Source organism: Malaclemys terrapin, chromosome 1, assembly GCF_027887155.1.
Source record: "Malaclemys terrapin pileata isolate rMalTer1 chromosome 1, rMalTer1.hap1, whole genome shotgun sequence".
Classification (NCBI taxonomy): domain Eukaryota; kingdom Metazoa; phylum Chordata; order Testudines; family Emydidae; genus Malaclemys; species Malaclemys terrapin.
The window spans coordinates 140,620,227-140,627,517 of NC_071505.1; positions in this window are offsets into that span (position 1 = coordinate 140,620,227).

Sequence of the window (7,291 nt, forward strand, 5' to 3'; positions counted from 1 at the left end):
TACTATAGAATAGTATATTCTCATGGGGGCCCCTGCGGCGCCTGGGGCCTGGGGAAAATTGCCCCACTTGCCACCCCCCCCTCGGGTGGCCCTGTGCAGATGGTTGAGCCACTGAGAGGGAATTTGGGGATCTTGAGGAATTTAGGAAGGTTAAGTAACAAGGAGGGGGTTTAGGCACTGGGGGATGGGACCACATGGATAAATGTATGTATCCTCAAGTTTCTAAGGATTTACTCTGTACAGGACACACGTTCATCTCTCCACTTCTCAGGGCTGCAGGTTTCTTCTGTTCCTGAGCTGAGTTAGGGAGCCAGATCTGTAGGCCTCACAGGAGTTATTCCCTCTTTTCCCTTTGCAACTGCAGCATCCCTGTGGTGTCTCATGTTCCTGGGAGCTTTAAATTAATCCACTACGTCTGGGCATTCAGGTAAAGAGCCAGCAGCTGTTATTGAACACGCCCAGCTGGGCTGAAGGTCTGCACAGAATTGACTAAATACTTCCAAAAGTGCCCAGTCCCAGCATGGAACTAGGCCTGCTGTAAAACCCGGCATGGATTTTACAGGCCGCAGCCTCTCTGCTTGGGTTTTCCTCAAATCCTGGTCCAGAACTTAAATGACTGGTATTCCTCCTGGGCATTACTTATGTGAGAAGTGGGGCTGGAATACTGTGATGCTGAGTGTATTATAAATGCCTTGATTATATAGATTGACCAATAGATAGATGGAATGATAGGACTGAATAAAATAGATAGACAGACTGATGGAAAGTGGATAGCTATATAAGATAGTGGACTTTAAGCTCCTATGGGCAGGGACCTGTCTAGCTAATCCTAGGGCTATCCCCACATATCTTTGGGCATGGTACACGTTATAAATAGCAATAATAAAGATAGACACATGCCTCTTTGCTGGGTGCTGATTTTTCCCTGTCTGGTTTGTGTTTGTTCCCTGCAAGGTGGAGACCCATGTGGCAAAAGACACAACAGGAACCCTGGCGCTCCGAGGAGAAGTTAATGAGGGCTGAGAGAGACCAATGAGGTGAGCCAGACCACAGCAATGCTGAAGCAGGAACATCCCCCGCCCTACAGGGTTTGGCTGAAGCCCAGAAGAAGTCTCATTGCTGGTGGAAAATCTTGCAGCTCAGGATGCAGCTAGAAAAGCAAAGCACATAACTGGACAGTATTGAGTCCCACCCGCTACAAATGCTGACTGGCCAGTGTAGAATGCTGCAGGCAAACTGCACAGTGCCTCTCTGGGAAGCAGGACCATTTCATCCTCCAGCACCATCACTGGCTTTATATTCACCTTTTCATCCTCTCAGGGCTTGTCTACATTATGCAGCTTTTAGCGACAAGGCTGTGTCGACACAGCCTTGTCGCTAAAAGTCAGCGTGTGTAAACACTCTCTATCAGTATTTTCTCAGCACTTTTGCCAACAAAATACTTCCAGCTCCGCGAGCGGCAGTAGCTTTGTCAGCAGGAGAGCACTCCTGCCGACAAAGCCAAGTTCACACTGCCATTTGCGTCGGCAAAACTTTTGTCTTTCGCGGGGGAGCTTTTTTAAGTACCCGTGAAAGACAAAAGTTTTGTTGACAACGTTGCAGTGTAGACAAGCCCTCACTTCTTCTGGCTAGCTACAGCTTTCCCAAGATCTCATCTGTGATCTTCAATGGTTTCCATCTTCCCCAGGACTCCACTCGCTGTGCCAGGGGTCTCCCCTATGTATCAGAGAGAAAAAGAAGGCTTTGTCTACACTAGCACTTTTGTCGGCAAAACTTTTGTCAGTCAGGGTGTGGAAAAAAACACACACCCTGACCGAAATAAGTTTAACTGACAAAAGTGCCGGTGTGGACAGTGCTGTGTCAGTGAGAGACATTCTCCTTCCGATGTAGCTAGTGCCGCTCGTTGAGGATGGTTTAATTATGCCGGTGAGAGAGCTCTCTTCCTCTGACATAGAGCGGCTACACAGGAGACCGTACAGTGGCACAGATGCAGCGGTACAGCTGTGCCGCTATAAGGTCCGTAGTGTAGACATAGCCAAACTAATCCCATGAGTATAATCAATGGCAAAAATCACAGCCAAAATATTTGAAATGCACTAGAAATATGTGATAACCAGTGTTGCTAACTCACAGCTATTTAGCTGCTTTTGTGGGATTTTTCTCAGAACTGGGTCAAAAAAATGTGCTAATTTAGATTTCTGGAGCAATGTTCTGAAGGATGGTGAAGCACTGGAATGGGTTACTAGGGAAGTGGTGGAATCTCCATCCTTAGAGGTTTTTAAGGTCAGGCTTGACAAAGCCCTGGCTGGGATGATTTAGTTGGGGATTGGTCCTGCTTTGAGCAGGGGTTGAAATATATGACCTCCTGAGGTCCCTTCCAACTCTGATATTCTATGATTCTATAATTTTGAAGCAGAACTCCCCACTGAAATCAATTAGGAATTCTACTTTGAGACTGATGGCTAAATATGGCCCCCAGTGTGTAACAAATAGTTCCCTTCTGATTCTTTTCCGTACCTCCTACCCCATTCATTGGCTTCCTACCTGACCCCCTCTTCTACCTCTACACTCACATTCTTTTTTTCAGACTTATTCTCTCTCTCTCTCTCTCTTGTTCTTTCACTGTGTGTGTGTCTTTTTCTCTTTCTCTGTGTGTGTCTTGTTCTCTCTGCCTCCCTCTCCCACCGCACCTCCCCTTTCTCCTGTGAAGCTCCATTCCCCTTGTCTGACTCACCCCTCCCTTCCTGGCCTCCTTTGCTTCTCTCTCATGGGTGGTTTTGTCTCTCTGGTTTGTGTGGTCTGCCCTGCACATTCCAGCTCTTTTCTCTTCAGGACCCAACATGTTCCACACAGAGAGGGGATTTATGAGCTGGATTATGCTTTGCTATTCAGTCTTTTGTTTTCAGAACACACCTTTTTCTTTTGTGTCATATATTAGGATGTCTATGCGTCTCTGTACATATTTGTGTGTCTCTCTACTATGTGTGAGTCTGTGTGTCTATAGTATGGCTGTGTGTCTATAGTATAGTATGTGTATATGTAAGTTGGTGTATCTGTTTCGTTGTGCATGTTACACACAAATACTTAGGGCCTGATCCTTCTATTAAATGTAAGAGCTTTGCCACTGACCTCACTGGAAGTAGGATTAGGCCCTTACACACTGGTCTGAGACTGAGTGCATTTGTGTATATGTTTCTGTCTGATGTGTTTGTTTCTGTGTCATGGCTGTGAATGGGTGCAACACTCCATGTGCACGTCAGGGCTGTGCCTTGAGATGTGACAGTCTGACTTGGGGGAGAGAGGAGATTTCAGAAGGTGGAAAATATTTTAAAAGCCCGCTTGAACTGCACATGCAGCAGAATCCCGCGGAGGGTGAGAATTTAAACACCTCCTTGAAAGAAATCCCAACTGAGGGAGTCTCCACCCCCACCCCACCAGCAAGAGAGATTTGAAACAGCAGGTCTGGATGTTGCATATGCGTGTATGTGTCTGTGACACAGGAACTTTGCCCAAACTTCTTCATTCAGAGTAGCAGCTCTTTCAGCCTTGGCTTTCACTGGAGCAGGAGGAGGACAGAGCTGGGGAGGGGGACTGTTCCATTAGCTCAGCGGGGAGAAAGTATTCCCATGCCCATCCAACAAAGCAGCTACTTCTTCTCTTCTCCACCCGCAATGGCGTGGTAGAGTCTCGCTGCTCCTCACTATAGGCCAGATGCTCCCCTTTGTAGTAAAAGGGGGCAGAAAAGGGAAAGACGTGAAAAAATTTACTACAGAACTGAGCTGAGTAAGGGCCTGGTGCTAAGAAAGGCTGAGTACCTAAAACTTTCACTGAAGTTAATAGCAGCTGCAAGAGCTCAGCAGGTGCTCAGCATCTCTCAGGATCAGGCCCCTAATTAATATGTATCCATCTAGTCATAAGGAGGGGGGGAAAGGTTTGTAGTAATCAGGGGCTGTGGCTAGAAACCCCCACTGGGGGGATTAAGAAACTGGCTATGCTTTTGGGCAAGGTGTAAACAACTGTGCACTGCTAAACTTACAGCACAATCTGCAGGAAGGGCCACTGTGTGTGGAAAAGTGCAGCAAACTTTTCAGAGTACCTTGCAGTCAGACCTGTGGCCATGTCTACAGATAGCCCCTTTTTTAAATAGCCTCTGAATCATATATATTGTGGTGGGCTGGCTAAGTGTGTGTGTGTATGTTTGTATATTTATATCAGAGCCTTGTTCTGGAGAGAATCATAACTGCTTAACTGTGCATCATAGGCCTTACATTGCTAGCAGCAAAGGAAGATTCCCCTTCAATGGCTGGCACCTGGGCTTTAGCAGGAGGCACATCTAAGTTTTACCCCTTTCCACTAACCATAGGCCCAGTTTCTAATCTGCCGACAGGGGCTCCCTCCGGCTCCACCCTGTCCCTGTCCCCACTCTACCCCGTCCCCCAGTGCCCCCCCTGCCCTGCTTCTTCTCACCCCCGCTCTGCCCAGCCTCTTCCATGCCCAGTTCCGCTCCCTCCCACAGCGCATTATGCCGTCGCTCCTCCCCCTTTCTGCAGAACTGCGGCATAGCCATTCGGTCCCTAGTCTGTAGCAGTGCATGGGATTCTTCCATCCTAAGTGTCCTTGTTGAACCTCAACAGATTTCTTTTGGCCCAATCCTCTAATTTGTCTAGGTCCCTCTGTATGCTATCCCTACCCTCCAGGGTATCTACCGCTCCTCCCAGTTTAGTGTCATCTGCAAACTTGCTGAGGGTGCAGTCCATGCCAGATCATTAATGAAGATATTGAACAAAATCAGCCCCAGGACCAACCCTTGGGACACTCCGCTTGATACCAGCTGCCAACTAGACATCAAGCCATTGATCACTACCCGTTGAACCCAATGATCTAGCCAGTTTTCTATCCACCTTATCATAGGCGCCAACTTTTGCAGGTGCTGGTGGGTGCTTGCACCCGGCCCCGCCCCCCTCCCAACCCCTTCCCCAAAGAACCCGCCCAAACTCTGCCTCCTCCCTGCACCTATTGGACCCCTTCCCCAAATCTCTGCCCCGGCCTCGCCTCTTCCCCGAGTGAATCAGCTGTTTCGCAGCGGGAAGCGCTGGGAGGGAGGGGGGAGAAGCGGAGCCGTGGTGCGCTCAGGGGAGGAGGCGGAGCAGAGGTGAGCTGGGGCGGGAACTACCGGTGGGTGCAGAGAACCCACCAATTTTTCCCCGTGGGTGCTCCAGCCCCAGGGCACCCACGGAGTTGCGCCTATGCACCTTATAGTATATTCATCCAGCCCATACTTCTTTAACTTGCTGGCAAGAATACTGTGGGAGACTGTATCAAAAGCTTTGCTAAAGTCAAGGAATAACACATCTACTACTTTCCCCTCATCCACAGAGACAGTTATCTCATCATAGAAGGCAATTAGGTTAGTCAGGCATGACTTGCCTTGGTGAATCCATGCTGACTGTTCCTGATCACTTTACTCTCCTCTAAGTGTTTCAAAATTGATTCCTTGAGGACCTGCTCCATGATTTTTCCAGGGACTGAGGTGAGGCTGACTGGCCTGTAGTTTCCCAGATCCTCCTTCTTCCCTTTTTTAAAGATGGGCACTACGTTAGCCTTTTCCCAGTCATCCGGGACCTTCCCCAATCGCCATAAGTTTTCAAAGATAATGGCGAATGGCTCTGCAATCACATCCACCAACTCCTTTAGCACCCTCCCGATTCCAGCTCCTACAGACCTCTTATAGAAGTTCTGGCTGCACTTTTCCTGCACTACCTAATCCTCTCACTCCATCTGTGGCTTCACAAAGTCGCAGGATCTCCTCATCCACTTCTTCCTGGCACTGGCCATGATGGCCATCCATCATGTCAGGAGGAGGAAGTTGGATGGGGTTGAGGGAGTTGCTCTGCAACTGTGAGGCCTATTTCTGCTCCTTCCTTAAGTCACATCTCCAGGCAGAGTTTCTCTAGGTCGTGTCCTCTGGCTCCCTGGTTACCTTCGAGGAGCAGTGGGTGCTGTCTGGAGTTCTCTGCTTGGTGTCACCCCCCCTGGGGATCCCTGCTTCAGGGGGAGGGATAGCTCAGTGGTTTGAGCATTAGCTTGCTAAACCCAGGTTGTGAGTTCAATTCTTGAGGGGGCCATTTAGGGATTTGGGGCAAAAATCTGTTTGGGGATTGATCCTGCTTTGAGCAGAAGAGGGTTGGACTAGATGATCTCCTGAGGTCCCTTCCAACCCTGGGATTCTATGCTTTTGAACCCATGGCCCTCACATCCATCCCTGTTTTTTTTGTTTGTTGTCCCACAAATTTACTGTACTTGAGCAGGGGAAGGGATCTTTAGATGTGGCCTAGCTTGTGCCCACCCTTTCCCCCAGGAACTCAATAGGTGTGGGACCCATTTCTGTTCCCTGCAGTGTTCACTGACTCCTTGGAAACTTTTGAGGAGCAGTGGGCGCTGGCCCATTTTGGCTACTTGACTTTTGCCCTATGAACTTCACTGTCCCTGTTTTTTCATTTGTTGTCCCCAGTACTCAGTTGTGGCCTGGGTTTGCTGGCCCCTTGCCTGTGCCGCCCCCAACTAAGGGGGAGTGCCTTGCACTATGTCTGCCATTTTCCTGCTATCCACAACAGGTACCACAAAGTTCGGCATGGAGCCCACGGGGTTGGAGATTTCTTATATCTCCTCCTCCCACCAAAGTGCAAATTCTGCTGGTAGCGGTGGGTCGCTGCTGTCACTTTGCTGAACAACCTGCTTTGCTTTGCCAGAGCAGCATGTGCAGCTCTTGGGTTCCGCCCTGCTCTTGATTCCACACCTCTGCGGACTAATCCCTGTCAGGTGAGGGGTCAGTGTCTTGTGGGCGACCTCGCTTGCGTTGGGAGCTGGGCTCCCTCTGGGCGGTTCTGGGCAGGGCTGGGCCCAGAACTGGGGCGCAGGTTTTGCAGTGAGCTGCAGCACTTCTCGGCACCCAGCTCACGGGAGCACCCAGGCCTCGGTGACACACGAGAGAAATGCCCAAGGCAGAGCTGTGCGGCAGGGCGGCTGGACCCAGCCTGCAGCAGCTCTGATTCCCGCCCCCAGCCAGAGGGGAGCCCCAGCCCGGAGCGCTGAGTCCAGGGCATTGGAAGGACGAGGGGACCCCAGCCTGCCCGAGAGGAGCTGGGAGGAGCGTGAGTAGAAAGGAGACGGCCCCAGCGCGGAGCTCCGCCCCCGCCCCACCCCGTGGGCAGAGGGGAGCCCGAGCGCCGAGCTCCGCCCCACAGGGACAAGGGAGTGTGAGCGGGGGACTGGCCCCCGCGCGGAGCTCCGC